Here is an 18,490-nt window from a genome sequence, read left to right as displayed (position 1 = left end):
AACCAGAGGAGCCTTAGAGAACCTTTACACGGGGCTCCTGAGCACATCCCCTAATTTATAGCCCAGACCGCCAAGCCGCTTCCAGTAATATCTTTGTAGCTGTCGCGGGGTAGACCCAGGACTGCCGTGCGGTTTTTGTTGTTGTTTTCTGGATGCAAGGAGCGTGGGGAAGGAGGCTGGGGCAGGTAGAAAAGAGGAAAGTGGAGGATTCTGGAATATCTAGGTCAACAGACAAGGATGGAAGGAAAAAGAAATGCTTCCCCAATCCTCCCCACCTCCCCATATGTAACTCTCCCCCATGTCTGGGGATGTTGGACTCTATGGGAAGCACACCCAGCAGATGTGTGTTGCAAACCTATCCTGTGTAAACACACCGGTTCGCGTTTTCCATGATTAAGATTTACCTATTTTAGGTTTATTACGTTTTGAGAGTGGTTCAAAAATAAACGTAACTTTTCTCTTGAGGTGCTGTGCAGAATGACTTACAGAATCCCATGTTCTACTTCTGGCAGAGGTACCATGGGCAGGCTCCTAACTCATCTCACACAGTGTCCTTCTCCGGAGTTGTGCACAGCTCCTGGGTCACCTCTTGGTAAGAGGCCATGCTCTGTCTTCCATGAATCTACATGATCTCCTCTTAAACTTCCCTTTTTTACCATTGGGGAACATCTCTTGGCCCATATTTCCCATGATATAATTCTAATTATTTTATTGTATTTTTTTAAGTAGGCTCCCTGCCCAACATGGGGCTTGAACTCACGACCCTGAGATCAAGAGTCACAGGCTCTACCAACTGAGCCAGCCAGGTGCCTCATTGCCCATGATACCATTAGAAAATTCTGTCATTCTACTCAGAACTGTGTATGGACTGTGAATGGACAGAACTGTGAATGGACTAGAGCCACATCCTTCAAGCTAAGGAAGCCTCAGGGTGCTTGGGTGGCTCAGTCAGGGGAGCGTCTGACTCTTGATTTCGGCTCATGTCATTCATTACTCCAGGGTTGTGGGACTGCGCCCTGCGTCAGGCTCTGTGCTGACAGCATGGAGCCTGTTTGGGATTCTCTGTCTCCCTCTCTCTGCATCCAACCCCCCCCCCCCACTCTCTCTCTCAAAAATAAATAAATACATTTTTTAAAAAGCTTTTAAAGACGCCTCTCTGCCTAGTTCCTGAATACTGGAATGGGAAAGCAAATATGTGTTTGTCCCCACATGGCCCCATTTTGTGCTTCGAATGGTCCACACTGTGAAGATTTCTCTCTCACCCTTTGTCATTCCGAATACAACGAGACTTGACATTCTTAGACTGTCCTTACTAGGAAATCATTCCTGTAGTTTTGTGAGTTGTAGTGGGACATTTGTTTTGGTAATCCGATAGCTAATCTTCCCCTTTCTGGTTTCCACGTCCTGGTTTCTATCCCAGGAACTGGAATCCTCCCCCGCTCTCCGTCTGCGTGGCTGAGGTGAAGCTGTGCCTTTTCCATAGCGGGAGCCTGTGCAGCTCAAGTAGATCAGCACACAGCCTCCCCCCTTCCCCAACCCTGTCTACAGTGACTGGCTCCACGTTGGGCTTAGAACTCTATCAAAGCTAATGAGACACGATGAGTGTTTCACTGGGACTTCAGGGAAAGAGATTTTGCTTTTCTTGCAGAACAGAAAACTTAGACTGGAGCTGCTGTCAACATCTGGCTACAACCGCCATCTGGTCTACCACGTGATGGCTGAGAAGGAAGCCAATGTAACTAAAGACCCACTACGGAAGATTAAAACAAAAATACCTGGGGCACACGAGAGTATCTGTGAGCTCCAAATCAAAGTGCCACGAGATAGCCCTAGCCCTGTGTTTCATCTTACACAGATCAATAATTTTTCACTGTCCTTGAGCCAGCTCGGACTGAGTCCTCATCACTTGAAGACAAAGGAATCCTTACTAATACAGCTGCATTAGCAAGAGCCATTTTTATGCCCTAAAATGCGGCCATCTGAAAAGTCAAAGGAAGCTGAACAAAAGAGTGTTGGAAATGGAAAGGATCTTGCTGATTGACAGCTCCAACCCCATTGATTAAAAAATGAGGAAAACTAAGAGGCAGAGCGGGGAAGTCTGTGCATGTGTCCACATAGCACCTCGGTGGCAGAAGTGAAAGCAGGACCCAGATTTGACATCCAGGTCTCTGTCGCAAATGGGCTCCCATTGTCTACAAGCATGTTTGTTTCCAACCACTGTCAAGAGCTTACCAAGGTGAGCCACCTCTTTCTTCCTCCTCCCTGTGTTTCTCCTTTCCTTCCTCCTCTTTCCTAGTGGATGTAGACTCTTTCTTTTGATGTAGATTTGTTTCTTTATAAAACTTTGTTTTGCAATAGTTCAAGCACACAGAAAGTATGGAAGTAAACTAGCAGGCACCATGTACCTCCATCTAGGTTTCAAAAATGTTAGGATTTTGCCACTTTTCCTCCCAGTGTTTCTTTTCGTTGACAAAGATGTAGGACATTGACGTTGTAGCTGATGTGTCACTGATGTCCCCATCCCTTGTGCCTCCCTTCTGTCCTACCCAGAGCAGCAACTACTATCTCAAACGTGGTTGCTATTCCTCTACACTGCTCTGTATTCTAAATATTACATGAACAGTAGATACTCCGGTGTTGGGCTTCTTAATTTTATGTCAATGGTATCGCGAGCTTGCTTTTCTCACTTAGTATTGTTTCAAGATTCAATAATGTTGACAGAGGGAGATCTCTTAGTCCTTATTTGTGCAAAAAATGTATTTATTTTGCCTTATCTCCTGAATGACAGTGTAGTATAGACTCTTAAACTGATGGTGATTTTGATTCATCACAGCACTGTCTGCCACAAATTGTAAATATCGAGATGCCTTCTGCCAGTTCAATTATTTTTCTCCTGAGGAAGGAACCTGTCATTATCTTCTATCTGCTTTAAAATGTTACCTGAGAATTGGGGTTATGATTATTTCACCTGCATGAAGGTCACTGTGTTTCTTGAATCTCTGGATTCACATTACTCATCAATGTTTGAAAACATTTTATCATTATCCATTCAAATACTGTTTCCCCCATATTTTCTCTGCATCTTTTCCCTCTGGAACATACAACATATTAGTTATATGTGAGATTTATAGATTTTAAATGATTTAGCCTGATTCTTCCTGTGTATACTTTTCTTTATGCTCAGCATTCTCCATAATTTCTTGAAATGATTTCCAATCTACTAATTCTCTCTTTGGTGGTGTCTTATCTGTTATTTAACCTCTCTACTCAGGTTTTAATTTCAGCCGTGACCTTTCTCACATCTAGAAGTTTTGTGTTTGGTTCTTTTCCAAAGTTACCTGTCCTTTTTTCATAAGATCCTAATATTTTATTCATAAAATAAATCCCTTTTCTTTATATTTTCAATAATTTTAAGTACACTTTTTAAATGCTTATTCAGGGGCGCCTGGGTGGCTCAGTCAGTTGAGCGTCCAACTTCAGCTCAGGTCATGAGTTCGAGTCCTGTGTTGGGCTCTGTGCTGACGGCTCAGAGCCTGGAGCCTGCTTTGGATTCTGTGTCTCCCTCTCTCTCTGTCCCTCCCCTGCTCCTGCTCTGTCTCTCTCTCTCTCAAAAATAAATAAAAACATTTAAAAAAAATTAAATGCTTTTTTAAATTGCCCTGCTCCAGTTCTGGAAGTCTAATTATCAGACAGTTTGGTCGTATGGTAAGTTGACCTTTTGTGGGATGTTCCTTTTTCCTTAAGAAATCTTGTTTTCCCTGTATTTTTGTTTTTGCTTATACCGAGCACTTAGTTGTTTCACTGGCTCAGGACCAATTTTTACATGCTTTATGATGTAGTTTCACCTTGATGGTTCCCTATAATTGTCCAGCAATATAAAATCAGACTTCAGACCTCTAAGAAATGCAGTCCTGGTTTTGACTTTTCAGAAGAAACTCTTCTGCCCAACCACCTCCAGACAGTGTGAGAAAAGCTTCCTTGTCACTGCCTTGTGCTGATGGGTATGTATTTTTTCTAGGTGTAGGATGGATGCAGTCCCTGACTCTATGCTTCCCACTTTGCCCAGGCCTAAGGTTTTGAGTCTTTTTTCTGTGTAGGAGGGAAAAAAGCCCCAAATCCCATATGTTACTGGCATAAGAAAAGTACTCTTTTCCCCCCTCCAAGAGTAACTCCCAAACCAGTCTATACGTTTACCAATATGGTTTAAATTCCTCTTTTTTCCTGAAGCAGGGATTTCCCCTTCTTTCTTTTGAGTCCAGCCATGCATTTTAATTTGTTTGTATTCTATCCAGAAAATTTTTAGTATGCATCGTGTAAGGTGATCTTAGTGTATGTAACCCAGTGTATTTACCTCCCTGGATACCTTTGGCCATGTCTTTCCATTGATGGTACTTGTGAACCTCCATAAAGACCTCCTGGCCCAAGCCCATGCTCGTAGGTGCAAGAGGAAATGTCCATTTCTGTTTTCCCTCCTTCGTGGTGTACCACTTGCTTAGCTGGCTGGGGTCTCTGCAGTGACTGTTCTAGGTCCCCCATATCACTCGTAAGCATGTCTTGTACCTTCATGTGGGTGCCTCTTGCCTCTGATTCCTGTTGCTACCAAGGCATGAGACGTTATGGGGCTCTTTGACACATGCAATGTCCTGTCCAGCTGGCCGCCAGTGAGGCTGCAGGTGAAGAGATGGGGAGTGCCAGTGGCTTGCTTTTAGCACAGGCTTAGCTTGAGTATTGTGGCCTGTGCCATGGATACTCCTCTCCTTGCTGCCAGAGACCTGGTTTCCTAGGTGGCTCCTGGAGGGCCTGGGAGGTAAACCCCCAAAATGCAGGGGAATGGATGCCACGTGGGACAACTTTGACCAAAGAGAGACCAGAGCTAGCCTAAAAATTCTTCTCCCTTCCTCCTCCTAGATGGACTATTAAAATATGCAGTGGGTGTCAGGTGGCCTCTCTCAAGACATCCTGAGAGACGAAGCGCTCCACTGTGCTTGTTCTAAGAGCTGTGGTAGAACCCCGTAAGGTTGCTCTCCTGCCTGTCCAGAGTCCCTTCTGTTTTTTCCACCCTCCATTTACCACCGCCCTCCCCCCCCCCCCACCCGCCCCGCTGAGATTGGACTCCTCTGCATACTGTTAACACCAAGAATTTGCCTCATGCTCCATCTTCTAGGGAACTCAGATTGGGATGTCTATTTGCCATCTTATCTGTGGCCGCTCTGTTTCCATCAGGCAGTGATTGAGGGGAAGGTAGGAAGCCTCTATAAGAAAAAGGTACATGCCTTCCCCTGTTTGTTTACGTGGACAGCAGCCTTGAACAGACTCTCAAAGCTTCCGTTCTTTCCACCCCATGGCCATATTGTAGCTCGGTGCCAGATAGAGAGTGGAGAGGGTGTGTGTGGAAATAGCTTGCAGTATATAAGATCTAGGCAGTACCAAAGCAAGCCAGCCTCTGGATTCATTCTCTGGGCTGTACGTCCTTGACCTGTACAACCCCTTCTTTGGCTTATATAATAAAGTTGAACGGTGGATGTTGATGGGGCCTGAGAAATCCCCCTGGTGCTGTTATTTCCTCTTTTTGTTGAGCAAATTATCTTTTCCAGCCATGCCTCTCTGCTGAGTCGGCAGGACACTTCTGATAGTAATCTGCATTTTAAATTTGAGGCTCTCTAGAACTTCATTGTGAAAACAGTGTTCTTAGCACGGTGTTTTATCGCCAGGAGGATGCTACATGGAAACATTTAATCATAAAATCTTAAACTTTGAGAGCTGGAGGAATCCCACCACCATGCCTGGTATACGGGAGAGATTCGATATTCGTTCCAAGACTGAACGCATTTATATGAGGAAACATAAAATGGTGAAAGGGTCTAGGAGACTGAGAACACAGAGCCATGGGGTTGAGCCCTGCCAGCAACAATCTGTAGACTCTGCGTAGGTTATTTCACAAAAACATGCCTGAAGTTGACTTCTGAACACCCCACCTATGTGGGGAGAAATCCCAGGAGACATAAGAGATAGAATCATGCCTCCTTACTACAGTGCTATGAGGCAAGTGACCATTTAGAATTTATTTGGGTGGTGGCCAACTCCTTCTTGGGGCCAGTGGCATTGGCAATGGATCCAGTTGTGACACGAGCTGTGCCCAATCGCACCCTTCCAGTGGCATGTCACAGCTGCAGAAATGCGTCCCCCCCCCCCCCACCTTCCACTGATTCCCACTTTCTGAGCCTGGATCTTCAGCTCTGCCGTGGAGTCTGTGAACTATGTGATATCACCCCAATAGGTTCCTTTGCTGCTTCACTTACAGACTTACTTCCCGTTGCTTTCAGCCCAAACCCTACAAGTAGACGGTCCCAAATCTCCTCCCTTGTTTCTAAAATCCCACAAACCGCTAGGTAATCCTTTGGATGCTGCAAAGCACTTTCATCCATACGGTCACATTTCATCTTGGAAATAGCCACACGGGAATGCCTCATTAACCCTATTGGTTGTATGGGAACAAATGAAGACCGCAAGGGCCAAAGGTTGGCTCAAAGTCGTGCAACCGGTCCTCAGGAGGCAGGACCTGGCTCCCAGCTGGATTCCGCATGCTGGTTTCACGTCAGCAGCAGCAACACGGTCAGGTAAAAATGACACGGTGACCATGAAGGTGTGTTCCAATCTGAAGGATGCTGCACAATTGTGATTGCTATTTAAGGTCACCCCGGAAGAAGGTGGCAGAAATGTAACATAAACTCAGCTCTGAATTCCAGCCCAGTGTCATTTCCATGACTCTATACCCCGTCCCTCCAATGCAATGCTTTTGTTTAGTTACATTTTATAGGTTACTATTTTTGGTACTCATTGTGACAGGTGGTTTTGGCTTATAAGTAAGAAATCTCTTGGCTGTGCTCAAAGAATTCAAGAAATTTTTGCATGGTGTTTTCAACTGCCACACACACACACACACACACGTCTCCAGTGTGTCCCCAAATCTCTAATGGTTCACTCAAGGTCATCTATCTATAATAGTGATCTCATCACATCTATTAAGTGAACTTATAACAGCAAGGAAAAATCTGCTCTGAAATTATCCCAATACCTTCCAAATTGTCCTAACAGTATGCCTTTCTTCGTTCCCGTGTTTCCTGCCCTCTCTCCTCGTTAAACCTTGTGACTCAATCGCATTCGTTGGCATTCCTGGCTGCCTCCCATCTATCTCCCGGTAAGGCGGAAGAAAGCCAGGTGAGCAGAGAAATGGAAAGACAGGCAGAACCTCAATTAGTACTAACTGCTGGGCAGATTAAAATGGAACCCCAATGAAATGCTCTCCACTGACCAGATCAACAACGCTCAAGTAGTTAAAAGGGCAAAGGGCAAGTCCATCATAAACTCTAGAAATGTGTTGGCAACAGTAGGGTGGTGGGGAGAAGAGGCACTTCCTTCCCCATCAGACTTTTCAACAGACACAATGTCTGACAGCCCCAACCAGGGACACGCTTATGCTCTGGTGGGGAAAATGGAGATAGGACAATAATAATGACAACATCAAACTTCTATTTAGATAGCACATTACAGTTTGCAAAGTGAGGCGGGCAGAGAAGTTATTACTTCTCTTTCTTATATGAGGAAAGAGACGCCAAGATGTTAAGAGACTTGCCAAGCATCACATAGCTATTAAGCGGTGGGGCCCGGAATCAAGCCAAAGTGTGTGTGTGTGTGTGTGTGTGTGTGTGTGTGTGTGTGTGTTGTGTGGAGGGGTGTGGTGGGATGGGGGGGACAAAGAAATAAGAGGGGTGGCTGAGAAGGGGAGGTGGAGAAAATGTGCAATTTGAGGGTTAAGGAGGGCACAGGTGGCTTGAACTCCACCTGTACCCTTGCTCACAAGATAGGGAGGGCATGATGATGTTGTTTCCTGTGTACTTCCCCTTGACGCCTTTCCCTTAAAACCGACCGATCTAATTCCTAGATCTGGTCCCCGATCAAATAATAGAGGCTGTCCTTATTCAGGTGGGAACACACATCCTGACTTCTGACTGACTATTTTGTTTCCACAAAGGCCCGCACCCTAGCTCAAATTCTAGAAGCTCTGAGTTCCTACTGAGTCCAAAACGCCAGCACGGACTTTGATAAAAGATGATATGAAGCATCTTAGTTAAATCCTAATAGGAGTGAAGGTTACGTCTCCAAACTGGTCCCAGTCTATAAAAGGCTGGCTCTGTCCCAGAGAAGTCCCAACTGCTTTGTCAACATCCCAAGATGAAGCTACAATGCCATTTATACTGTACAGACTGTCTACTTGCTCATCAGGTCAAAGGGCACGCTGTGACGAGCACCATCATCTTAGTGATCTTGCAACCAAAAGTTCCAAGCGCTAATTACACAGTCATGTATCCATTCACTTCTTCCATCTACTTTATGGTTTTCGAGTAAGCCATCTCTTTGTGGGATTACAGGTAAGAATTTTATTACCTATTTTCTTTAAAAAAATTTTTTTTAATGCTTATTTATTTTGAGAGACAGAGACACACAGAGCATGATGAGCAGGGGAAGGGCAGAGAGAGAGGAAGACACAGAAAACCCAGGCAGGCTCCAGGCTCTGAGCTGTCAGCACAAGAACCCAAAGTGGGGCTCAAACTCATGGACCGTGAGATCATGACCTGAGCCGAAGTCAGACGCTTAACTGACTGAGCCACCCAGGCGCCCCTTAACTATTTTCTTAATTAATAGTTTGATCTTTCTGAAAATAATCCTCGTCAAGCTTTCAGGACTAATCCCTAATTTTCGAATCTAGTGAACAGACTAGATGAGTTTCTTACTCTTTCTGGTTGAACAGATACTGATTAAACTCCCTTTTAGCCCCTTCTGTCACATGGGAAGAAAATGGTAGCCTTTGTAACTATTACTATTATCCAAGTGGTAGCTTCCCTATCATTTTATTTTAATTCTTTTGGTTTTTTTTTCATAATAAATAGAGTATACGTTTCAGGGTCAGACAGATTTGGGTTCAAATCCTAACGCTTCATGCTTATTATCTGTGTAAGCTTAGATAGTTCGCTATCTTTGTTCGCTGCAAAATGCAGGTTTTGTATTTCCAAAGTGAAGTCAAAAAAACATACCTCCACGGGTTATGAAAGGGTTCAGTCGCACGTGAGCAGGACTTATACAAAATAATCCCTCCAGGGCACCTGGGTGGCTCAGTCGGTTAAGTGCTTCTGGCTCAGGTCATGATCTCATGGTTCATGAGTTCGAACCCTGCGTCGGGCTCTGTGCTGACAGTGTGGAGCCTGCTTGGGCATCTCTCTCTCCCTTCCAATCTCTCTCAAAATAAACAATTAAACATTAAAACAGATAATCTCTCCAAAAATGGCAGTTCCCCCCCACCCCCAACTTTGGTTTTCTTTCTTGAATTTGGCGCCAGAAATGTAAAGTGATGTCCACATGAGGATATAGCACACTTTTGTACATAATCACTACATACAAAGAACCAAATAAAATGTTCTCTGGGCCTTAAAAGCCAACACATAAATTATGTTTCTCTAGGTAAACAGAAGTCCCAAGTCTCTACAAGCAAAGTGATTTCTGTTCAAACAGAAAAGGATTTTTAGAAGGATGGGAAGAAAATAATTTAAAACCATATGAGACATGATATGTATGGGTAGGATTAGAGATCTCTACAGGTCTGCTCTCATTTATGAACTTGGACCCACCACAGTGAGGTCAGGCTGACCAGCACTCAAACAGTACTTCCCAACATCCAGTATGTACGGCCAACAAGGCGGACCTTGGAGGGCCACGATGCCACGATGCATGCTACACTATCCCAAAGGCTCTGATAAGTCATGCAGTAAAGCGATAAACTTTAAATGTGAATTCACGAGCCCTACATTTTACCAATCTATTTGACTGTGGGATCCTTCCCGTTCATACGATACTGACAACCACCTCAGGCTGGTATTCGGTGGAATATGATTTGGGGAACTCTAATCTGTTGGACGATGCCAAAACCCTAGAGGACAAAGACAAAAAGCTAACAATAAGCAGTAGCAAAGCCCACAACAAACTCTTGACCTGGACGTGTAGATCGATGTGCAAAAATGACAGAGCTAATGAACAGCTCCATTAATAAAGATCTTGTCTACAATTGTCAATAACCATCTGGCTTAAGTAATATATTCTCCTTTGTTTCAACAACACTGAGGTCACGGGGGTGCTGGATAACTGTGTGCAGTTTGACTGTTTTGATTGTTTTGGCTCTCAGACCCCATAGGCTGGGTCGGTCAAGACTGTCAGCTGATACTTAGGAAGCATACAGTATTTTCCAGGCATACTCATCATTACTTTTGCGCCATGAATTATAAATAAAGAGAACACAGTGCGTTCTCACGGTTAGGGGCAAGGGCTCACGGTCCAAGATGAAACTGAATCCTGATTCTCCAGGCACGATCTTGAAACACCTATCTATCGTGTCTGTGCCTCAGACTCGTCATTTGTAAACAGGGGCATATTGCCTGCTTCGTTAGATAGTTTGAAAATTAAATCAGATTGTGCAGAATGCTCATTAGCACACTACCAGGCACAATAAATGCTCACTATGATTTTCTGAGCTTCAGATCATAAGTTTATTTTTTTTTCTTTAGTGAATAACAACCTTCTTTATCTTCAGAATGTGTGTGTGTGTGTGTGTGTGTGTGTTATGGTCCCTGAAACGTTAATGTTCCCAGACGTTTCTGCATCCAGACTCATATTTACCTACATGCCATGTACAAATTATTTGCCTCTCAAGTAAAAGTCCTTCGGGAGAGGTATTATTATACGCAGGTTTTTGAAGGTCTCCCTTCATACCTGATCACAGACTATGTTTCCAGGGAGAGTTAGCAAAACAGCGGGGAAGCCGGGTGGCCCTTCTGTGCTTTCACGAGTTTTTTTTTTGCACTGACTGACATTTCAATGGTGAGGAGGGGCAGCGAAAGAAAGGAGGCATATTGCCTGCATTAACACCTCACCAGGAGCCTGTTTTGAGGGCCCCCTGGGCCAAAATGCATGCTTCTAGGGGTATCCCCTGGGGCAGAGGTTTCTGACAGTCTAAGAGGGATGCTGGTCCAAAGAAGAACTTTATTAGCAAAGTCAAGGATGCGGTGAAATGACAGGGTGGGGACTGCGAAGTGCTCCATCCCAACACTCTTTCCCAGCACGCTTTTCCCTGGCTTGTCATTATTAGAGCCTCTGGCAAAGCTTACAGAAAAAAAAAAGGAGGGGAGGAGGAGGAGGAGGAGGAGGAGGAGGAGAAGGAGGGGGAGGAGGAGGGGGAGAAAGAGGAGGGAACCCCTATCAGGAGGCGGGGCCTGTTTTTCCAGCTCTGGAAGCTGAACTGGCCTTGTGGCTTGCTTTTGGCAAGCTTGCTTTTGACAGAATGAGGCAAAGTGATGGCCTGGTTCTGAGGCCAGGACTCAAGAGGCCCATGGAGCTTCCGCCCGCTCCTGGGTGGCCAGGCAGGACTAGCTCATGTGAGCCCGTGGAAGGACGACAGGCACGTGGCGAGGTGCCCACCCCCAGAAACTGACTCACCCTGCCGACACATGAGAAAACCCCACATCGAAGACACCTGCCCAGGGGCTCCTGGGTGGCTCAGTCGGTTAAGGGTCCAACTTTGGCTCAGGTCATGATCTCAGGGTCCGTGAGTTCGAGCCCCGAGTCGGGCTCTGTGTTGACATCTCAGAGCCTGGAGCCTGCTTCGGATTCTGTGTCTCCCTGTCTCTCTGCCCCTCCCCTGCTAGTGCTCTCTCTCTCTTTCAAAAATGAAGAAGAAGAAGAAGAAGAAGAAGAAGAAGAAGAAGAAGAAGTCACCTCCCCAGCGGAGACTGCCCAAACTACTGCCCCACAAGGACATGAGTTAAATAAGTGGTGGTCGCTCATGGCCCAGTTTGGGATGGTCTGTCAAGCAGCAGCAGAGAAGTGATGTAGAGGCAGAAATGGGTATTTGCTGACACTACTCTCCCTCTGTCCTTGCCCTCCTGCCCTCGAATGCCTGGATGCTGTGGCAGCTGGGACTTTCCAGCCATCAAGCAACCATAAGGGAAAGAACAGATCCCCTGTTCTGTCGGGCAAATAAACTCATCTTAGCGGGAGGCTCGTTTTCTGTTACTTGCAGCTCAACACAATCCCCATGGGAAGGGGGTGTTCCCGAAACTCCGACTGGAGTTAAGGTGGTCAGTGAGGACAGATGTAGAGTAGCACAGAGACCTGGGGGCATAGAATCAAAGGGCATTCACTCATTCATTCATTCGCTCACGCACTCATTCGTTATTTTACTCAAATAGGCGCCAGTGTCTTCCTGCAGACTTGCTAGGGGAGGGAGCCAAGAGGATGGGAATCCTACCTCAAAGGCTCTTCTGGTTGGGAGGGATGTGGGAGTGGCCAAGTCTTCAAAGAATGCTTTCCCCTCAAAACTCAAAAACGTGAAGGAGAGCTTAAACAGAGTCTCGGTTTTATTTTTTATTTACTTATTTATTTTTAATTTTTTTAATGTTTATTTTTGAGAGAGAGAGAGAGAGAGCGAGAGAGAGCATGGGGGAGGGGCAGAGAGAGAGGGAGACCCAGAATCCGAAGCGGGCTCCCGGCTCCGAGCTGTCAGCATAGAGCCCGACCCGGGGCTCGAACCCACGAACCACGAGATCATGACCTGAGCTGAAGTTGGATGCTTAACCGACTGAGCCACCTAGGCATCCCCAGAGTCTTGGTTTTAAAAGATCATATTAATTTTTTTTTTTTTATCAAGATAAATTTGATCCTTGGGGAACATACATCCTATTCATCTAGAGGCTTCCAGACCTCTACTCCTGAAAAAAAAATAAGACCATTTTGTTCTCAATAATAACGGTTATTTACCTGATACCCACAACGTGTCAGGTGCTGTGCTGGGCACCTCATACACCGCGCGATTCTCACAACAGCCCTATGTGGTATTATTTTCTTCACGTCAAAAATGGAAACAGAAAGTTGAGAGACTTGAATGGATTCTTTCCCAAAGTCTCAAAGCCGGTAAACTAGAAATGATATTTAAACACAGTTCCACAGATTTCCAAAGCTCATCTTTTCACTACAACTTGCAACAACCTCACATATTCAGAGACAACCTTTTTCTTATCTTCTCTAAATATCTTTGGGGAGGAAAGGGACTATGAGAAACTCACATTCCCTTTTCTAAAGGGAATCATAAAGTGGTGGGCATTCATTAGAGAAAACGGAAGGGGGAGGCACAGTTTTTCTACTCCTTCTAGTTTTTTTTTTTTTTTTCTTAAGCTCCTGTATCCCAGAAAGCCCGGAGACATGTGAACATACCCACCGGACTCCTAGGGGCATGTGTGTGGTGAATAAGACTTCAGATACCCAGAAGAAAATCCTAATCATGTGGTCAGGTCAAAGAGGAAACAAGCTGTTGTTCTCCCCAAGATGGAGCAGTGAGACCAGTGGTTCTCAGACCTTGTCTATTCAGGTGAAGCACCTGGATGACTTCCCGAAACTCAGATCCCCGGACCCCACCCCCAGAGTTTCTAATCAGTAGTTCTCGGGTGGCGTCTGATAAGGTACATTTCCAAGCCATCCCTAGGTGACGTTGATGCGGTAGGTCCAGGGGCCACACTTGGACAATCGCTACCTCCAAAACTATTTCTGGAGCCAACCAGAGTGGCATAGTGTATGCTTGGGGCGTCTCAGACCTAGCAGATGCCCCAGAGAGGGCTGATTCGCATCTACCTACAAACCTTCCACATAATCAGTGAGGTTATTGAAGGGCAGTATGTTGGGGTGACCCACTTGCGTAGTGAGGGCCAGGGAAGAAGTTGGACTTTAGAGTCAGACCTTACCCTAAGGCTTATGCTAAGTGGACCTGAGCTCAAATACTAGCCCAGCTGCTTAAGAACTATGCAACATCCCATAATTCCATCTCCATAGTTCCATCTCTCTGAACATCCATCCTCACTTGTACCAAACTTGTAGAACTGTTGTGGGTCTGAAGGAGGACAGAGGTGAAGACCCTGCTGGCCCAAAGCGATGTTCAAGAATTGTTGGGGCGCCTGGGTGGCTCAGTCGGTCGAGCATCCGACTTCGGCTCAGGTCATGATCTCGCGGTTTGTGAGTTCAAGCCCCACCCTCATTGGGCTCCGTGCTGATGGCTCAGAGCCTGGAGCCTGCTTCGGATTCTGTGTCTCCTTCTCTCTCTGCCCCTTCCCCATTCGTGTTCTATGTCTCTCTCTCTCTCTCTCTCTCTCTCTCTCTCTCAAAAATAAATAAGCATTAAAAATTTTTTTTTAAAGAATTAATATTGCTTCAGGACACTGGGTAAACTCCCCTAGCCTCCTCTGAGAGAAGGTATTCAGCCGACTCGAGTTATTCTTCCTTACTAGAGCCCACCCCTACAGAGTGGACCTTCAGGGAGGGAGTCAAGGCTGGTTTAAAGGTCTGTGAATCAAGGATAGTTCTTGAACCTCTGGAAGATTAAAAGGTTCCCAGGTCTTAACCCACAGCTTGTGGCTGGGCCAACAGAAGGGAATGAGGACAGCTGAACCCTTCCACCAACATGAAGAATTCTGTGAGCCTATGATTTCTCACTCCTTTCTTTCCAACGATGTATAAACTTCCCATCTTGGTGCCTCTGGACTCAGAGAAAGGAAAATGACCAAAGGTATGCGTATCAAAAGTAACACGTGTGGTCACACCAATGGTCTACTCAGGGAAATGGTGGTGGTGTCACTCGGGGGGGGGGGGGTCCCTGAAACTCTGATCCTTTATGACATGATCCATACATGGTTGGCATGATACCTCAAGAAGTCCTTTCTCAAACAGGCAAGCAGAGGGTCATTATAGCTAGTATTCTCCACAGAACAGTATTGGGAAGGCAAGTTCATTACTGTCTGGCCTAATTAGGTATGGAACTTTTAGATTTTGTACTGGCTTCTTCAAAAAGTTGAAGTTACTTCAGACATTGCAGCTCTAATGGCACGATGGTACATGGGTCTAATGAGTAATTTTATCAAATTAATTATTTCTGAAAGGATACATTTTCATCCTCAGAAAAAAATCACTCCACTTATTTTCTAATGTTTTGTTCTTTGTAACTAATTTCAAAGATCGCCCTGTGCCTGTTCCATTTGTCTGTGAGTCTTGCAATGGCCCCAGTTAAAAGCACTAACATTTGAATTTGACCGAGGCCCCAGTCTTTATGGTCTCTCAGCGCATCCTATCACCCTAGGTGATAAAAGTCACTGGTTGAATTAACTTCAGCTTTAATATCATAGTTTCAATAAAGCAGCTGTGAGCAAGGAAGACAGCTGAGCTTTTCCAAGTGAAAATCATCTGAATTCATCATCAGCCTTCAACCATATCCCACCTGCCTTGATCAGTGGGCAAATAATGGTTCGTACACTGGGGAAGTGTTTTTCTGGGGTCAGTAATGAACGGATGGCTTCAATTTTCCAGAGGTTTCTGTCTAGATCCTTATTATAATTCGACTGAAGCTTCATGCCTGGTACAGAGCCTCATTCCATGGTAACATATCGACTAGGATATCCTTTGAGGGCATGGTACTTAAATAATGTACCCTTTGCAACCATCCACTTGGGTGAGAGTGTATATTAAGAAGCATGATTTAATTATGTATCTTAATTCTTTATGACAGTAGTTCTCAAACCTGAGCATGCATCCCAACTACCTGGAGGGTTTTATTAGAACACACGTCTTTAATCCTGACCTTAGAGTCTCTGACTCGGTAAGTCCGGAGTAGAACCCAAGAACGTGCATTCTACCAAGTTTCTAGCTCATACAGATGTTGTTTGCCTTGGGGCCGCACTTTGAGAACCACAGCTTTAAAGATACCGATACTGCTTTTATTTATTTCTTTTGTTATCAAGCGCTAATGGTTTCTCCTGCGGCATCGAAAGGACAGAGACTATAGAAGCTACTGCAAAGTCCTTACCTTGCTGGGTACGTTTCTTTCACAAAACAGTCTGCTGTAGAGAATTTGTTAAAAATGTCAGCTCCCAGTTTCTCCCACTGACCTCAGAGATGGAAAGAGGCAGTGCGGCCCCCTGGTCTGAGCACATCACAGACGTCAGGGAGACCACATCTTGGAAGAGATGGCCATACAGAACCATTGACGCAAGTCCTAGTTTTTCGAATGGGATGTCACCAATGAAATGGTTCTCTCAAAGGGTGCCAGACTCTAAGAATGAGGGCAAATTCATTTCACGGGAAGGTCCCTGACTGTGTGACAAGGACCCCCCCATTCTAATTTTCTTCATGGGGAAGGGCACTGGACACACCCCACAGGGCGTGTGGGTTAACCCCCAAATAACCATCAGGTAAGGATAGGAAGAGGTATCATTAACAGGAGTATTTCAGACTCAGAAACCACCAGCCAACTTTCTTACTCCCAGTCTTATATGCAAAGGAAATAAAATCCTAGGAAAACAGCAGCACTGTTCTCATTATGAAAAAAAAAATTAATTTGCATCTAAGGATAAGTTGTCCATTGAAAGTTCCTGAGTCTCTATTTCCTGACAGATGAGTCTGTCTGTCTGTGTGTGTGTATTTGAGAAAGAAAAAAAAAAGTCAACTGGTATACCTAAAATTTAGGGACTACTATTCTGATGAGATGTAAAAACTCTTGCTTCCAGGGGTCAAGTGAGGTCTCCTACTTACTCACACATGAACTATGGGGGATGTTAACCGAGTCATATTGACAGAGCTGATTAATGTTCTATCCTAGAAGAAGCCCGTTCTCTGGCAGTATGGCAGTAAAGAGCACAAACCCGAAGCCAGTCCGCTGGTCCCAGTAGAGACCCGCCATGTTTACTAGCTGTATAATCTTGGCCAAGTTACCTACTCTCCCTGAAGCTTTAGTTTCCCCACCTATAAAACTGAGATGCCAACGGTACTTCCATCATAGGGCTGTTCTGTCGAGCAAATGAGTTAATACATGTAAACCAGTGAGAAGAATTCTTGGCACATAGAAAATACTATATAAATACTAGCCATTATTATTTATGTCCAAATACTGCACCATCCCTCTCCTTTTGTTCTATGCAAATTCTTCATGCTGATGCTATTTAGATTGGCCAACATCCAAAATGTAGACTTCTGCCATAATTATCTACATATGGCAGCAGGACCATTCCAGAACCACCCTAATGACTTTGATTAGAACCAATCACCTGTGCCTATTTACACAGCAGCATGATTGGCAGGGTTTTGGAAGGCCTGGGTTTTCCAATTATACTCTTGTTGGGTATGGACTGGTTTGGGGACATATGCCAGTCGGAATCATGCTAACGCAGATCAGCGCCTGTACGTTTTACACAACCCAGTAGAGAAAGCAGAAAAAAAAAAAAAAAAGGAAAGGAAAGCAGAGAGGAACTGGTGATTTATTCAATGAGTGTTGTTTGACCCTCTGCTCTGTTCTGAGCTTGGTGCAAGATGGTGTAGACTGAGAGGTGGGCACTTCCCACTCTCAGGAAGCTCACAGTCTCGTGGGAGAAGCACATTAGAGAATCAGCAAATTCCAGGGGCGCCTGGGGAGCTCAGTCAGTTCAGCGTCCGACTTCGGCTCAGGTCATGATCTCACGGTCCGTGGGTTCGAGCCCCGCATCGGGCTCTGTGCTGACAGCTCAGAGCCTGGAGCCTGCTTCGGACTCTGTGTCTCCCTCTCTCTCTGCCCCTCCCTGATCATGCTCTGTCTCCCTCATTCTCTCTCTTTCTCAAAAATAAACAAACACTGAAAACAAAAATTAGAAAATCAGCAAATGCTACACATTATACTGCGGATGGTAACAGACATCCCCCTGGGCTACTAGAAGAGTACACAGGTGTTACAACCACGGTGCCTATCTTGGTCTGGGGAGGGGAGGTCCTCCCAAAGTCCAGAAAAAAGGAGCCAGAAGACAGGTAGGAGGCAGCCATGCCAGCAAGGTGGGCAAACGCATCACAACAAGTTCAGAAATACAGAGGACATTGAGGAAGGGAGAAGATGTAGGGCAGCAAGATCCTAAAATCCCTTCCAGTTTTTAAGGAAGTCAAGACTGGTGGGACCGTACAAGAGGTTAATCCCAAGCATGGGGTGTGTCTATGCACCACATGCCTATGTGGTTGTGTAAGGGTACAACAAAGACTTGCCCGGGAGAGGGAGAGAAGCCAAGAAACCATGAAGCAACAACTGAGAATTAATTTTCTGTGCAGAGAGAATGTACTGGGTGTACTGTCTTTGCTAATATTGCTAGCTATTGGTTACCTGCAGAAAGGGATGGGTTGCGACGAGCTCTTCTGTGATGATAATATGTATTGTCTAGCTGTCTGGAAAAAAATGTGCAGTGCCCAGCTGGTTGGAAAATGGATTTTGGAGAGTAGGTAGCAGGTCCACGGGCGGGATGGGAGATAAGGAGCTCAAACACAGACCCGGTCTGCTAGGAAACGGCTCTTGGACCTGTGCTTCTCAACCGGGGCTGCGTAAAGTTACCACCTGGGA

The sequence above is a fragment of the Panthera leo genome, chromosome E1, assembly GCF_018350215.1.
Source record: "Panthera leo isolate Ple1 chromosome E1, P.leo_Ple1_pat1.1, whole genome shotgun sequence".
In the NCBI taxonomy this organism is placed as follows: domain Eukaryota; kingdom Metazoa; phylum Chordata; class Mammalia; order Carnivora; family Felidae; genus Panthera; species Panthera leo.
This window is presented reverse-complemented; position numbering follows the sequence as displayed.